Genomic DNA, 17690 nt, shown 5'->3' with positions numbered 1-17690 from the left:
GGTATTACCAAGATATCAGTAGGTGGATGCTACATTGGACCATATCCTGCTACTCCGGGGATACACCACAGGGATTGGTTAGATACCATACCCAATGCAATATCAAAATGGACTGGACCACGCCATACAAATTAATTGGCCAACCACATATGCCTAGCTAGCTGCTTGGATATTGTAAAGATATTTAAGGTGTGTGTGGACCTGAGGGAGTTAGGTCATCAGTGAGGATGTGAGCTATATGCTTATGCTTTGAGTTTTGTATTAGATTTTCTGGCAGTGTTGCTCACCTGGTGGAGCAGGAGAACAGACATGCAGGCGACACTTTCACATCCCAGAAGGGCCAAGTCTACTTTCGTTCTCCTGAGCTGTATAATATCATCTGTATTTCAAGTATCTTTAGGCAATTTATAAATAGCTACTGTCAAAATTAATATGACACATATTGTTGAACCAGAAAATGTGTTCAGCTGGTGAGCTGCTTATGCCTGCTTGCAAGCACAGGAGTTGTGATGTGCCATGGTAGGATCCGTTGTAATAACCATGTTTTGTAATAAATCTGTACCACTCATTGTAGGTTGATAGTAGAAAAGGATGATCTTAGCAGTTCTTGTGGCTAATCCAGTACTTTAGTGACCAAATTAGTAATCCAATTTGGGATTAAACATGTTTGTAAATTACAGATAAATGGTGTAGCTAGTGAATATGTGAGGAATGTGCAATGATTTACTTGATGTGTGGGGTTTAGATCTGGAGCAGTGGAAGCATAGATACCGAGATATTGGAAAAGTGTTAGATTCAATTGAAGTTCTAGTTTAAGATTTATGTAATATTGTATCTTTGGAGAAGCAAGGGCTGCTCACCAGAGGCAGCTTGAGATTGATGGTTCAAGGTCTGGAAGTTTGAGTACCTACAGATTCAAAAGTTTGTCTGCAGTTGTGAAAACCATTTTATGTGAATTGCTCAATAGATGAAGATGGATTTCAAACAGATAGTGTAGTGAAAAATGCTGTGAAGGGAAGGGGCTGACAGTAGCCAGGTAGCAAGATGGCAGCTTTGTAAAGAGGCTCGGCCGGCCGAAATAAATATCAGGCAACTAGCCATTACCTACGGGCTCATTCAACTTACTCTGCCCTCCATCTGGTTGGCTTAGGCTCTGGGGGTCCATTGCATGTTGTTTGCGGGCTCCAGCGGGGCAGCTGTGGGGCGGCTGGCCTCATTGTGGCCTTTGCTTCCCGGGGAGCGGCCGGCCTACTGAGTATGCATGGTCCATTCGTCCCTGCAGTGGTGCTGCATGGTTCCCCCTGGCTGGGACCCGCTCTTGCTGAACAGAGGAACTGTGAGCGAAAAATCCTGCTGGTGAATGCCTCTGGCGGTGGCCGACCTGCGAGGATGGCCGAAGCGAGGGGTCGAGATCGTGAGACTTACTTGCACTGTTGAGGAACCCACTGAGCTGTGTAGCAGAGAGGACTACTTGAAGGGGCTGAGGCTTGTGCTGCAGCGGTGAGTTATTGCCCTCATTACTGTCAGTGGGGTTGAGGGCTGAATTGCCAGCTTTGCGCCTGAGGGGCCTGAAATTGCCAGCATTGCAGCCCGTGCCCGCTTGCAGCCATAGCTGAGGTGCAGGCGGCGGCGCTGCTGCGAAAATGCTGCCAGCTCTGCTATAAAGGGTCACTGATTTAGACTGAGCTGCCTGAATTACTTGCCACCCATACCCTGAGCATTATTGCTGGAGGTAGGCCCCAGCCTAGCTTCTGTGATTACAAAGTGATGCGCCTTGACTGTGAAGCAGGTTCCTCTTGCCGCCAACAGGGGACTTCCTTACACCGCTGCGTGCCCTAGCTGCTGCCTACTGATCCTGGTCCTGCCACTAACTGTGCCCACTTTTTGGCTCATCCTGGCACTCTGCGCGGTGCTGTTAGGCCTGTTCGTGCAGTGGCCTTGGGAGTGGCGGGCCATTTCCATGAACTGCAACACCAGACCTACTCTTGGTTAATGGGCCTGACCCATCGCATCAATCTGGTCTCCCTCTGGACCTACTCCTGGGGAGAGCCACTTGAGAGGCGGTGCCTGCTGACCTGGGCGCTGGTGTGGCAATCGGCGGCCCTTGAACTGTCAGGGGTGGCCCTGCACCCTGTTGGTGGCCCGTGCACCTGCTGGACCCCAGGGGTTGGACCTCTGCAGTGCCCCACCCTCACCCCTTATTCTGCTCGTGCCTAATATGACGTGATCCAGGTGAAAGAGACCACCGCTAAAGGCCCTCTACGCCCGGCCAGGCTAGACTGGATTGCTTGCACTGAAGCTTTCACACCAGCCAAATCTCCTTATACTGTTTATACTGACCATAAACCTGAGCCCTACCCGACATCGTAATGGGTAAGCAAGACACACACCAGTCAAAGCTTTCATTTGAAGGCAAAAGGTACTCTTTACAGGTAAATCAGGATCCCTTGCAGGAGGAACACTCTGATACATCCAGGGGGGCCACAGGGCATGACGAAGACCTTAAAAAAATCATGGTAGACGCCAAGTCTAGCCTACGAGCAGTAGATGCCAAGCTAGATCTCATGGCCAGCCATCTGAGCATCATGAAAGAAAGTGTAGACCAACACGAGAACATAATAGACCACGTCAAAGCTAGAGTATCTAACGTGAATGACGCACACGCTATGACCAGCGAACAACTTTTGCCACTTGAAAAGGTCCTTGAACTTATCAAAGCAAAAAACGAGGATCTGGAAGTGTCATTCCACGAAACCTTCTGCTGCCCTGAGAGCGCAACTGAGGTCAAGAAACTTGTCTGCCATCTTGGAGTGGAAAATTAAAAAAAGCAAAATGGGTGCTGCATCATGAGGTATGCATGGGCATATGCAGTGATGCATGCATGCATCATCATGCTGGAGCCAACATAGCATCTGACCCCATGCATGATGACATGTATGCATCATGGTCCTGTGGGTTTATTTTTAGGTCTCGGCCTAGAGACGCGCGACGCGCGTTCTCGGCAGAGAACCAATTGTGATCATGTCAGCCGCCAAAGCCGACAAAAGGAGACAAGAGCTGGGCACGCGCCCAGCAATCCTAATGGTAGAGGGAGCGACAAGTGCTGGCCACGCGCGGATTCAGTCGCGCGCACGCTCACGGCGCCAGCGCCCCCGCCGCGTGCCGATCACTGCTCTCTTCCTGGCCGGCATCCAGAAGTTTCGCAACGCAGTGAGGGCACTGAGAGGTAGGTGCTTGTCTGTCGTTGCATATAGGCGCCCGTTCAGGTCGAAGTGACGAGGAGGAAAGGGGGCAGGCGCAAAGTGTGATCGTGCACAACTGTGACATAATGTCACTGCAGCACTTTGCAGATGGGGTGAGGGCCATCCGGGGAGCGTGAGCGAAGGAGAGGGCAGTGCGTCCTTGGCTAGAGAGCTTTAAATGTGTCTGCAGTCAGGCACGTTTTATTTGAGCAGATGGAGAAAATCATGCGCCATCACACTCGGGTTTTTGCTGTCGACACAGCTCTAGATCCTACCAAGAGCGATAAAATAAATTACTACTTAAAGCGTCTTGTAACCCAGCCTCCATATGAAGTGGAACTTGAAGACGTGACTTCAGATGGCGGGTTCGGCACGTGACCAGACTCCTGATATTTTTAGCTGATCACTTAAGCTCCCTCTGCCTACAAGTAATAAAACATATGCAGTGTACGTGTGCTGTGAAAAAGAGTCAAGCAAACAGGTAAACAAATACAACATAATGTCTACAATGTTGATTTCCTTCCTAAATGCTTCTGATGCACAGCGATTCCATCTCTCACAGTTTATCACCCACCACACTTAAGTGCTGTATTACCCATACATGCATAGTTGAGCGAGTTAGGCATTGACTCGTTCATCATGTTTCACGAGATAGCCGTGAGTTGGAAGTTTGAATAACCAGCTCAGCCTTTCATCCTTCCGAAGCGGACTACTTGAGTACTGTTAAAGTGAGTAATACTAACACTTGGTGTTTACAGCACTGTGAAGGGGAAATATTATGTTAACAATAACTATAAAAATAAAAGTTAATATGATGTTGCTTTTTAAAATTTATTTTTATGGCCCAATCGGAAGCAGACTGAACTGTTTAGTATCACGTGTTTTTTTTATTGCACATCCAAGCAAATTGGCTTAAATTGTCAGATGAAAGCCCGATTTTCCCTCCTAGGATTTGAACCCAGGTTTCACATTGAGCCTTGCAGCAGGCGCATTCACCTACTTGGCATTCTTACTGGTTCGAGAATTGGTATCGGTTTGTTGCGTGTTAACACCTTCCCCTTCGCACGTTTTGAGTGAGTTTTTTGCGTGTTGACAGAAGGTGAGAAGTGACGAAAAATGGAATGCTTAAAATGTAAGCTATCGCCTAGTACACCTAGGTGTTCTAAAAACAAGTGCATGCCTTGTAACATGCAATGTAGAGAAAGGAAATTATATGGTATATAGTGATCAGTTTTAAAAACTAGTTTTTTGCGTGTTGACCAGAAGGTGAGAAGTGACGTGAATGCTTAAAATGTAACCTATCACCGAGTACACCTTAGTGTTCTATAAACGAGTGCATGCCTTGTAACATGCAATGTAGAGAGAGAAAAAAATAAATGGTATATAATCAGTTTAAAAAAATAACCCAAGCTGCAAATTGAGAAACACTTTGAATGTAGATGAAAGAATATTCAACAGAGCTCGTGAAGACACGGGTATATAGTTATTTTCTATGTGGTATTCTACACACTAGCATGCTCTGTAAGTTTGCTTTTATGCTCACTAAAATGTAACATACAACAGAACATCTCATATTGCACCGAGTATGTCCCTTACTCCAGGCATGGTTTCCAGACTCCCTCTCTTTTGCCTTAAATGGAGTTTCTTTTCCCTCCGTTTGACCTGTAAATTACTCGGGATGACGTGGTATTGTATTCTATTGCAACTTGTACATAGGTTTACAATCCCTATGTAGGGCGCTGAATCGCTTGCCTACATGGCTCTCTAGACCTTGTAGAGCGTGTGGTTGGAAGGGTGTTATTTTTGTTTTGACCCTGTGTGGACAGTGTTTCAATGTGGTGCGTGACGGCAACGTAGAGACAGTTATAGTGTTATGGATGAAGACGTGAGGGATCGGTGTGCTGTTTATGGGTTTTCTGTAAATTTGCAGCTTTGGTAAGCTCTACAGGCCCCTTTATGGTAATTCATATTTTCATAGTCCACTTACATGGGTACTGCACTGGGATGCCCATTCTCAGATATTTTGTTTAAAGTTTATGGGTCAGAGCAGGTGTAGGGTGGGGAGAAGGCAGAGATCTGCTGAGATGGACTTTGTTACTATCACCCCACATCTGTTCGCCATTGCGAAATGTCAAAAGATATTGTTGGGACCCACAGTGTAAAACCACATTATAGTCCTCCATTGGCCAGTGGCACGTGAGAGATCTCCTAAGTTATTCTATACCTGTTCAGTTGGTGATGGGTGGTTTATTGCTGTGGACTGGTAGATTACTGGCTCATGGACATGGCCCTTAGCAGTTTTGTCTTGTTTGACTGTAAGTGTGTCAAGCAGTATAAGGAATTAATGCGTCTGTATAGACTTCAATTGACTGGCTACTGTTGAGTGATATGTTATTAATGTGTGTTATATATTGTATTTGTGTTATATATTGTATTGTAGTTGCATTTATATAGAAGTTGGAACTCCTGATGACTCATTGTTGTGCTTTGTCAGGCAGCACACTGCTCCAGATCTCCAAGTTAGTTTGTTAGGTCTCGTCCTTTACCATTCCGAAGGAATGGGAAATGGCGAGAATTCAAGTGCTCGAACTGATTGTCAAACCACCGCATTTTTTCGTGGCGTTTTCTTCGAGTGCACGTGGCCACAGGCACGCGCTTTTGGCCCATACACTTTCATGGCATCTGTTCCTCAATGTCCCTCCCACCCTTCGTTTGATCTTGCCGCGAGTTCAGGCTAATGGCCCTCCCCCAGCACAGAGCGCGCATCGCGGCCTCACAGCACATCAAAGGGCTTCTCCCAGCGTGTGCTGTGCGGCTTCTCCTCCCCTAATTATGTGGCCGGCCGTACTTGTGTTTCCCGGCCGCTTCCCGGCCGCTCTTGTATTTAATTAGCAGCAGCAGCATTTCTCCTGCGCCAGGCCACATCAAAGGCTCTGTGCCACTTTCACCCACACAGCAACACTTACAGACACGCAACGCCACTCACACCCACGCAAGCCCACTATCATCCACGCAACACCACACTCACCCACGCAACGCCACTCACCCAAGCAACACCACTCACACACGCAACGCAACTCATCCACGCAACGCAACTCATCCACGCAACCCCACTCATCCACGCAACCCCACTCATCCACGCAACCCCACTCATCCACGCAACCCCACTCATCCACGCAACCCCACTCATCCACGCAACGCCACTCACCGACGCAACGCCACTCACCGACGCAACGCCACTCACCCACGCAACGCCACTCACCCACGCAACGCCACTCACCCACGCAACGCCACTCACCCACGCAACGCCACTCACCCACGCAACGCCACTCACCCACGCAACGCCACTCACCCACGCAACGCCACTCACCCACGCAACGCCACTCACCCACGCAACGCCACTCACCCACGCAACGCCACTCACTCACACACGCAACGCCACTCACTCACACACGCAACGCCACTCACTCACTCACACACGCAACGCCACTCACTCACTCACACACGCAACGCCACTCACTCACACACGCAACGCCACTCACACATTGTGGGTGCAGATTGTGGGTGCAGATTGTGGGTGCAGATTGTGGGTGCAGATTGTGGGTGCAGATTGTGGGTGCAGATTGTGGGTGCAGATTCAGGGTGCAGATTCAGGGTGCAGATTCAGGGTGCAGATTCAGGGTGCAGATTGTGGGTGCATATTGTGGGTGCAGATTCAGATTGCAGATTGTGGGTGCAGATTCAGATTGCAGATTCAGATTGCAGATTCAGATTGCAGATTCAGATTGCAGATTGTGGGTGCAGATTCAGATTGCAGATTCAGATTGCAGATTCAGATTGCAGATTGTGGGTGCAGATTGTGGGTGCAGATTGTGGGTGCAGATTGTGGGTGCAGATTCAGAGTGCAGATTGTGGGTGCAGATTGTGGGTGCAGATTGTGGGTGCAGATTCAGAGTGCAGATTCAGATTGCAGATTCAGAGAAAACTCAGCAGCACCACCACCATTGCAATGCAATAGGTCTCGTTTTAACGCAAATTTAAGCTATAGGCCTTGTAAATGACAAAGCCTTTTATTTATGTTCCAAAAACCAGAACGCAAAATTAAAGGGCATTATCATTTACAATGCTAATAGTTCAGACTCGCGTTATTGCGAGACCTATTGCATTTCCAATGCTTGTTTTTTGTTTTTTGGCTCATTGTTGGTTATTGGGTTTAGTCTTGTGCCGTTAAGGAAAATATTTCATGCTTTTACTCCAGTTATTATGTGGTAGATTACATTAATAGGCGTTAAGCGCAGTCTGTAGTAGAAGCGGGCGAGATGTGAATTCAAGCACTGGTTGGCAGTATTAATTGATGAATTACATGTGATTAGGTATTGTTTGGTTGCAGAGGTATGACTTTTAAAGGAGAGGTTGTGATCTTTGAAATGAGGTGTGGGAAATCTGTAGATATGAAATAATAAGGATCAAGGCAAACATGCACGTGACTTAAGAGTAGGCAGTGCTGGGAGAGAGGAGGTGGGCAGCAGATGGAAAAGGAGGAGAGAATCATTTGAAAGAGAAAGGAGAGTCGATAATTGGAAGTTTGAAGTCTGTCAGTTTTCATGCTGGGAGTTTTGGAATATTTTAGCAGCTTATTATGATTGCTTTCAAAACTGCACAAAGAAACATTATCTGCATGTGTTGCAGTATAATTGTAGGCCATGCGAACACAGTGCACGCACAAACACAGTCATCACCTGAGGGTAAATACCTTTAAAATAAATATGGTTTCATTTTCTCATAAATCAGATGGAACGAAAATACAAAACAAGAATGTTGCACTTTAAATGTATGAGCTTTAGATGCTCTTCCCCTTTCAAAATGGTAATCCAGGTGGGATGCAGTACAACAGAGTTTGTTTTAATTTATGTAAAGTAATGCTTCTCAGGGCAGGTAGCTCTAAGACTTTCTTCTATGTGGAGCACCCACAGCCTGGGTGCAATGAAGTGTGAGATCTTGCATCTGGCTGTCAATCAGCTTCCTGTAGCAATAATCAGACGCACAAAAGGAAAGGCCATGCCTAGAAACTGCAGAACCCCCACCCACACACTGACCACCCACTAAACCTGCAGTGCTCTGTTAACAGAAGTAATCAGCAGCCCTTTTCTAAAAGGTCTCCTTTAAATTTCTAAAGTAGGCCGTGTGCAGTGGGGGGTTGGCTGCAGTGAGGACCCAACACCGCTGCAGATAGCCAACCGCACCATGGACCCACAACCCAAATGTAATTTGTTTTTTCTTTTGTGGTACCAGTGCTTAAGCTTCACCACCATGGTGTGGTACAAGCTTCCAACAGAGAAGCTTGCGCGGTACTGTGGTGCCATGGATGAACGCTTGAACGCGACTTCTGTGAAAGTACCTCGGTAGCTCATGGGAGGGTCCCGCTGAGCCCCACAAGAGTACCATGGTACCTGCAGAACAAAATCCTTCTTTTTAATCAATTTTATTTTGGCTGTTAGGAGGGCCCCACCCAAACCTCCCATACCTGGGATTCAGCATATTTCTACTCCGCCCCCCTTATACAATTAAAAAAATATATAATAATTACCGAGTCGGTACCCTAGTCCTGTAATGATCTTCCAAGTGTTTTGTGTTCTGATTTCAGTATCACAACAGCTCTTCTTTTAAATAATGTGTTTGACTTGTGGCACATACTTTAACACCACCGAAAATGGATCTCTCCAGTGTGTTGTTCTGTGGTGCTTTTTCCATCTCACAACCTCATACTTCATAGTTTATTTTTTTTAAAAGACCTCCTTTTACCAGTCTCAAAACATTGGAAGGCCAATTCGATCTTGCTGGAGTTCAAACCTGTGACCTACATATCTCCACCATGAATAATTACCTCGCTGTGCCATCATGCCTGTATTCTTATGCTTAGTTCTAGAGTGCCAGAGACCCAATGAGTGACATATTCCAGTTCACCTCGTATGTGTGGCTTTCCCTGCTTGTGAGCCCGTGCTTGGGAAGGCGAGTGTGGCACAGAGTATGTGGTGATGGAATGCTGGGGTGAGTATGCTGGGTCCAGCCTGGCATTCACTTGGAGCTTAAGGGAGGACTGTGACCTGCCGGGAATACAGACTACCCGCTACTCATGGACTCTGGCCCATCTTCGCCAAGACCCTTCCTGCGCTCTTCGCTGCTCTTTCTTGCTCTCTATGCTGGTCCCTTGGACTGGCTCTCGCCATTGGTCCGCTCTGTCCTCCTCCATGGATGCTTCTCCATTACATGTATCTCTGGCCCGTGCGGGTGGTGGAGGGTGCGTGGAGTTCTTTCAATGTACGGGTGGATAGCTGCGTGCTTGGCGTCCTCGCGGCAACCCTGTGACATCCGCCAAAACACACGCTCCGCCACCTCCGCCTTACACTTTTAAAGTAGATTCTGTTGGCGTTTAAAAACGTTAATTTTGAATCCGTCTTCGCATTTCACAAATAGCGCAGTCTGTCTCTTGACCACGAGATCAAACTTCAACACCAGACGCTGGTGGGATGAGGTTGGTTTACAAGGGAAGCCTGTTTTTTTCCTCTTATGGCCAAAGGATGTATCTAACATTTGTAGAATTCACAAACAAGTGCACCTCGGTTGCTTCGACTGGAGCACTCCCATACGTAAAAATATGCAAAAGTGCAGAGTACAAGACGGATGTTGGGTGTTAGATACCTGTGCATTTAAACATGTGGGAAAATACCTCGCCAACAATTGTGGGATTGGCCCTACCACTTACCTCCTTGCATTTTCAGGGTTGGAAACTACCCAGAAAAGACTTTTAAAGGCCCGCAAATCCACAGTTTTTAGATATCACACCTCACAACGCCTACAAATCCTGTGAGATGTACTCGTGAAAATACAGTAACCTGGTGTAATTTATGCATGAGTCTTTAATGTTGAGTTCATATTAAAGTTTGTGAATAACCATGTTGAATTGGCATAGATAAACGTGCTAATGTGAATCTGGTCGAAAATGGGCATTCTGATGCCATTTCCAAGAAAAATAATGCACCCAACAACACCTTCTCTATGAAAGCCACAGCTTTTTTTTTGCATAATTATGTATTGGCCACATTTACCACACAATACACCATCTGCTACATAATCTGCAGATCTTAACAAATACGTTTGGTTCCTTTTTAGGTCTCGGCTAGAAACGCGCTGAAAGTGCGTTCTCGCCAGAGAACTATATTCGGCGTCTCAGCAGTCTGAAGACGACGAAGTGAGACAAGACCTGGCCGCACGCAGCGTTTCCCCATAGGATAACGTTGTGCCCGCGGCCAGGTCTTGTCTCCACAGCATGGCATTGCAGAACGGATCGGGACGCGCGCCTCTCTGGAATGCAGGGGGAGTCTGCAGAGAGGCGCGCGGCGCTGATAAACAGGCAGGCTTTATTTCTTTCAGTTTCCTTGTTTTGAACAGCTTTTCGCGCACATTCGTGCGCTTCACCTCATCAGCGTGACGTGTTAATTCAACTTCACCCATGGTGGCCGCTTCAGGAGGCACCGCATCGTAGGTAACATTTTATTAATAATCCTAGAGCCGGCCGCCGCAGCCTCATCTTAGTATTGTAGCTGCACGCATTTATTTTGTCCTTTGTCCATTCCTGCACGTGTGGATCGAGGGTGGGGGGGGGTGTCGGCTCCGGTTAAATTTAGACTTAAGAGTCCGGTTCTTTTTATGTATTTACATTCTATGTCTGCTCACTGAGAGGTGCAATCTTGCGCAGCTCCCTGCTTCTTGCACCACAGTAATGGAGGGGGGCCTCCTTCACCTACCCAACCCCCCCCCACTGAATCACATGGGTTTGTTTTTTTAACTCACGCCTGAAACTGTACACCAGTTAAAAAGTCGGGCCGTAAATCCAAGTTGACCGTAAGCGGAGGCTGGCCACGTAATTGCTGCTCTCACTGCCTCGCCTACAGTGAGATATACGTTTATAATGCTGTGTAAGGGAGAGGGTCTTAAGGAGGACAATAATGGCCAATAGTCGTTCGTAGTGAGTGGATCGTTTTTTAATTCACGATCAACGAAAAGAAACAGCTTGTTCATTCAGTCTCTGAATACACAACGAAGATCAAGAAGCGAGGTCCTCAAGTTTCTTTCACTTGGTCCGGGACTTCTTAACTTGGGTCCGCAATCTCGGCGTCATGAAAAACAAGGAAAACACAAACCGACCATTACTGTCACGTCCGAGTGCTTCACTGAGAAGGAGGGCGGGAAAGGGGGAGTGAGGAGTCACCGGGGCCCGACACCAAACATGATTATCGTTTTCACTGCGGTTTTTTTTCACAAGGAAACAGCGTTACTGGGAGTGAGACACACAGTGGGGGTACCGGGTCCTCCCTTATCGGTTCCCACCCTATGAAGCAAACAATCCCCTCAAAGCCCGTACCTTGTCCAGCCACACATTCCCAGAAGTGTGGCAGGGCGGCTCGTGGTGACGGTGCCCTCCAGGCGTGTTCCCTTTGTCTACTTCTCGTCCTGGAAAGGCGTCTGCTTCTCGTTCTGGAAAGGCATCTGCTTCTCGTCCTGGAAAGGCGTCTTGAACGGCGTTCAGCTCCCGATTCCCTTCTCCGGCTTTCGCCCTGTGTTGTTCCGGGAACTCCTCTTTATCCGCCCCCACGGTTGTTGATAGGTCGGGAGCGCCCGACGTCAGAGGAGCGGAGACCGCCTCCACCGGGGAGATCCAAGCTGCGTTAAAGGGACCGTAGGGTTCCGGAGGACGGGACGGAAAGAACCAACAATTAAGGTCCCCGCCCCGTTCCACGCTGACTCCAGAGGCTTCGTGACACAACCCACCCCCAGGATTTCCACGATCGGGGGGAATAGGAAAGCGGGAGAGAAAGTCCACATTCCCCTGATCAGCTCCCTTCCGGTGACGGACCTCGATCTGAAAGGGCTGCAGGGCCAAGAACCAGTGCAGAATACGCTCATTACGTCCCCGATTGCGCTGGAGCCAGGTGAGGGGAGCATGGTCCCTGTACAAAACGAAAGGACGACCCTCCAGATAATATCGCAGTTTTTCCACCCCCCACCGAACAGCCAAACACTCCTTTTCTATGGTAGAATAGGCCTGTTTGCGGGGAAACAGTTTCCTACTGATGAACAAAACAGGCTTCTCCTGCCCATTCTCGTCAAGTTGGGACAGAACTGCACCAATCCCAACCCCAGATGCGTCGGTCTGCAGATGAAACGGTTTGCAGAAGTCCGGGGAAATCCATACAGGGGAGAAGGTGATAGCGTCCTGTAAGGCCCGAAAGGCAGCTGTTTCCGTCGGGGACGGGACAGGCAATTTAGCAGAAGAGTAGGTCTTCCGTAGGAGGTTCGTTAGGGGTCCTGCGAGATCTGCGAACTGTGGGATAATCCTACGATAGTACCCAACCAACCCAAGAAAGGCTCTCAGTTCGCGTTTGGTGGTAGGGTAAGGCACGGCTTGTATTGCTTCCACTTTCTTGGTCTGGGGTTGTATCAGACCATTCCCCAGAACATAACCAAGATAATTGACCGACTCATAGGCAACCCTGGACTTCTTAGCATTGATATGGAGGTTTGCTTTGTATAGGCTGGAAAGAATGTTGTCCAGGTGAGAGAGATGGTCTTCCCATGTCTTGCTAAAGACGACAATGTCTTCGAGGTATGCTGACGCGTACTGTAGGTGAGGGGACAGCAGGGTATCCATAGCCCTTTGAAAGGTTGCTGGCGCTCCATGTAACCCAAAGGGGAGGACGGTGAAGTGGTAATGGCCAGAGGGGGTAGAGAAGGCAGTCTTTTCCCTATCTGAAGGGGCCAAAGGTATTTGCCAATACCCCTTGGTGAGGTCAATGGTGGTGATATATCGGGCCTCACCAAGGCGTTCCAACAGCTCATCCACCCTGGGGAGCGGGTAGGCATCCTGTTTGGACACCCGGTTCACCGCTCGGAAGTCTATGCAAAACCGGATGCTGCCATCCGGTTTTGGCACAAGAACTACTGGCGAACACCAGTTGCTACGCGACGGTACGATTACACCCGAGCGTAACATGTTCTCAACTTCATTCTGAAAAGCCGGACGTCTAGCTTCTGGGATTCGGTGCGGTTTTTGTTTCACCACAACGCCAGGGGGTGTAGGAATGGTGTGTTCGGCTAGGTGTGTTTTTCCTGGTTGGTCAGAAAATATGCTCTTGTGGCAAAGAAGGAGAGAAAGAACCTCGTCTTTTGGTCTCAGGGAGAGGTTCTGATTAATGGGGGTATCGCATACAGTATGAGGAGAGGGAGAAGCGGAGGCGACCGTGGAGACCGATTGAGGGGGCTTCCCTAACCATTTCTTCAATAGATTGATATGATAAAAAAAAAATTTTGTCCGGATACCTGTATCAAATAAGTGGTATGCCCTATCCTTTTAAGGATCTTGAATGGTCCCTGCCATTCTTTCCGCATCTTGTGTGTGGAGATGGGTAGCGGGACCAGAGCCCAGTCCCCTACATTCAGTTCCCTCCATTTTTTTTCCTCGATCGTAGAAGGTCTTTTGCTTGGCCTGGCCCACGGCTAGATGGTCATGGGCTAGAGTTCTTAGCTTGTGAAGACGAGTCTGTAGCTGACGCGTATAGTCCAACAGTGCTTCCGCTTCTTGGGCCCCTTCCCTTTCCCAGCTATCTTTCGTAATCTCTAACAGGGTTCTAGGTTTACGACCGAAAAGCAGCTTGAATGGGGAAGTCCCTAGGCTGGCCTGAGTCTGGCTACGTAAGACAAAAAGGGCTAGCGGTAGTAGCTGGTCCCAGTTTTTACCATCCCCAGACAATAGTTTCTTTAGGGTGAGCTTTAGGGAGCCGTTGTAACGCTCAACCAAGCCATCTGTCTGGGGATGGTAGACAGACGTCTTTATTTTTATTTATTTATTTATAAAGTTTTATATAGCGCGAACTTGATCCCGAAGGATATCAGAGCGCTTTACAAGTTGAGGCAAAGGTAACAAATCAGAACATTAGTCTATGATAGACTACAACATTTTATGTGTTTTATTCTCAGTTGGGCACATACTTGCTTCATAAAGCGGGACACAAAAGGAGTCCCTTGATCGGTAACGATCTCCCTAGGGAATACCATTCGGGAGAACACTTCCACTAATCTTTGGGCTATTGCCGCAGAGGTGGTTACCCGGAGGGGGAAACACCTCCGGATAGCGGGTGGCATAATCCACCAACACAAGCGCGTATTGGTGTCCTCTACCGGACTTGGGCAAAGGACCGATAAGGTCCATACCGAGGCGGTCAAATGGAGTGCCTATAATAGGTAAAGGGTTCAAAGGTACAGGGGGAGGTACGTAGGGATTTCGCTTTTGACATATCCTGCATTCTTGACAGTATTTTTGTATCTGGGCATACACCCCTGGCCAAAAGAAATGCTGCAGTATGGCCTGTCCTGTTTTTTCTGCCCCTGAATGACCAGCTAAAAGATGGGCATGTGCAAAAAACAGTATTTGCTCTCTAAAGCTTATGGGCACCAACAACTGGGGAGTCGCATCAGCCTTAGCCAGTCTATAGAGCAGACCGTTTTTCTCTATAAACGTGGGATAAACCTGGGTAATGGGGTTCTGATCTTCACGGGCTTTGTTCCATGCATTAGTGAGGCTGGCGTCATTTAACTGTGCGGTGCGAAAATGGGTATCTCTCGCCCAGGGTTCCGGTAAAAGAAGATTATTATACGTTGGCCCCAGGGGCTGTAACACTTCTAACATAAGGGAATGGAAAGAGGGGTAGTCGGTCCCTATGATGACTGGTTCTGGGAGCTCGGATAAGACCCCTACTTTCACCACAGTCCCCCTCCCTGAATCGCTATAGAGAGTGACGGTAGCCAAGGGGTATTCCCTAATATCCCCATGCACACACCTGATGTGAACCGAGTGGCCTGGGATTAGATCAGACTCCTTAATTAACGACTGCTTTACAACGGAATGCTTACAGCCTGAATCAAGTAGGGCTCTCACAAGAAAGCCATTGATGGTCACACTTACATAGAAGGTTCTCCCTGTTTCTTGTGCAAAAAGAATGGAGCGAGGGGCAAAGCTCACGTCCATGGGCTCGTCTTCCTTTTCTTTCTTTTTTCTGCAAAAGCGAGCTATATGGCCCCATTCACCACAATCGTAACATTGGGGTCCTGAATTCACGGGCATCTCCGCTCTCTGGAAACGGGGACGAAAAACCTCTGGTAGCCCCTTTACTGGTTTTTTGTCTGTCTTCGTAGTAGGTATGATTTTTTGTTGTTTTTCGGGTTCTTTACCAGAGGACGCCCCTGTGCTCTAGTATAACAAGTGGCCATTTCTATGGCGTGTTCGAGCGTAAGGCCTGCGTGTTGTTTCAGCCAACGCTGAGTACCATAAGGCAGGGCCTCCAGAAATTGCTCGAGGTAAATCTTCTCCATAACTGCGTCCATGTTGGCTTCGTGTGGCTTAAGCCAAAGGTCAGCGGCTTCCTTTATTTTATAGAACAATGTCTTAGGCAGGTCCCCCTAGGCTCCCCGTTCTTGGCGAAAACGCAACCGATGTGTTTCCTCGTCCACCCCTAGGCGGTCTAGGATGTACTGTTTGACAACAGCGTATGCACAAGTACCATCACGATTCACCATTTGGTACGCTGCTTGAGCTTCTCCAGTCAAGAGGGGGGCAAGATAAAACGGCCATCTGTCTCCCGGCCATGCACTCGCCCTGGCCGCTCTCTCGAAATTTAGGAAGAAGACCAAGGGTTCGTCCCCTGGAGCAAACTTTTGTAGGGGGACCACGGTACCAGGAGGGGGTGCGGTTGGCCTGCCCTGTCCTAAAACAGTCAGAAGTTGTGTCTGCCCCTCGGCCAACCGGAGCTGGCTTTCAGATTGATTTTGCATGGCCTGAGTAAAGGTTGTACGGTCCGCCTCTGCTTGTGTGGCAGTTTGTCCGACTGCCCATTCTAGTTTCTCTTGTCCCTCTTTCATCTGTTGGATGACTGCTTCCATCCTGTATCGGGTGGTGGCTCGCTCCCTCAGCTCCTATCTGGCACACCACTTGTAAGGGAGAGGGTCTTAAGGAGGACAATAATGGCCAATAGTCGTTCGTAGTGAGTGGATCGTTGTTTAATTCACGATCAACGAAAAGAAACAGCTTGTTCATTCAGTCTCTGAATACACAACGAAGATCAAGAAGCGAGGTCCTCAAGTTTCTTTCACTTGGTCCGGGACTTCTTAACTTGGGTCCGCAATCTCGGCGTCATGATAAACAAGGAAAACACAAACCGACCATTACTGTCACGTCCGAGTGCTTCACTGAGAAGGAGGGCGGGAAAGGGGGAGTGAGGAGTCACCGGGGCCCAACACCAAACATGATTATCGTTTTCACTGCGGTTTTTTTTCACAAGGAAACAGCGTTACTGGGAGTGAGACACACAGTGGGGGTACCGGGTCCTCCCTCAGTCCTCCCTTATCGGTTCCCACCCTGTGAAGCAAACAATCCCCTTGAACGGCCCCGTACCTTGTCCAGCCACACATTCCCAGAAGTGTGGCAGGGCGGCTCGTGGTGACGGTGGCCTCCAGGCGTGTTCCCTTCGTCTACTTCTCGTCCTGGAAAGGCGTCTGCTTCTCGTCCTGGAAAGGCGTCTGCTTCTCGTCCTGGAAAGGCGTCTTGAACGGCGTTCAGCTCCCGATTCCCTTCTCCGGCTTTCGCCCTGTGTTGTTCCGGGAACTCCTCTTTATTCGCCCCCACGGTTATTGATAGGTCGGGAGCGCCCGACGTCAGAGGAGCGGAGACCGCCTCCACCGGGGAGATCCAAGCTGCGTTAAAGGGACCGTAGGGTTCCTGAGGACGGGGCGGAAAGGAACAACAATTAAGGTCCCCGCCCCGTTCCACGCTGACTCCAGAGGCTTCGTGACATGCTGCCTCATAAAAATATATTTTTAGACTCCTTAGGGCGCCACACTATCATGATCACATTTATTCTGAACTGCTACACAGCAGTGTCTTCTCACTGTGCTACTTCGTATTCAGCGTTTTTCAGACGCACTAATTCCATTATGTGTCCTGAGGTGAGACACTATGGTGCCGGTCAGACCCGTTTGAAAACCACTACATGGTCCTCGCTGATGGGAGTCATTGCTAATATTTATGTTTCCATCGTCTTCCTTGCTTGAAAAGAATATTTGCACTGCAGAAAGTTAAACCTGTATTAACGCCGATTGCAATAGTTGAAGCTAGCATTCAAAAATGTAACATCAAAATTACACATGGTTTTGCAAAAAATTATTTCACCTGCTATTACAGAAAGGGGTGCCGCAAACCATGTGTTATAATGGATAAGAAAGAGTAGAACCACGAGAGGATTGGTGCTCACAGGTTTGCGGTGACCTTTGGCTCCGGGAACCTGGCATTCCATTATCATTGCAATGCTATAGGTCTCGCATTTACACTAGCATAAGCTA

At 48.4% G+C, this 17690-nt stretch overlaps 1 protein-coding gene across 2 annotated transcripts in view; it reads left to right on the top strand.

Annotated features, from left to right (window-relative positions):
* INTS7 (integrator complex subunit 7) overlaps positions 1 to 17690 on the top strand; it is a 303638-nt gene that overhangs the window by 100299 nt on the left and 185649 nt on the right. The gene's annotated exons all lie outside the window — the stretch shown is intronic.

The sequence above is a fragment of the Lissotriton helveticus genome, chromosome 6 (genome assembly GCF_964261635.1).
Source record: "Lissotriton helveticus chromosome 6, aLisHel1.1, whole genome shotgun sequence".
NCBI lineage: Eukaryota > Metazoa > Chordata > Amphibia > Caudata > Salamandridae > Lissotriton > Lissotriton helveticus.
Note: the sequence above shows the minus strand (reverse complement) of the source record. Positions and strands in the feature narration are given on the sequence as shown.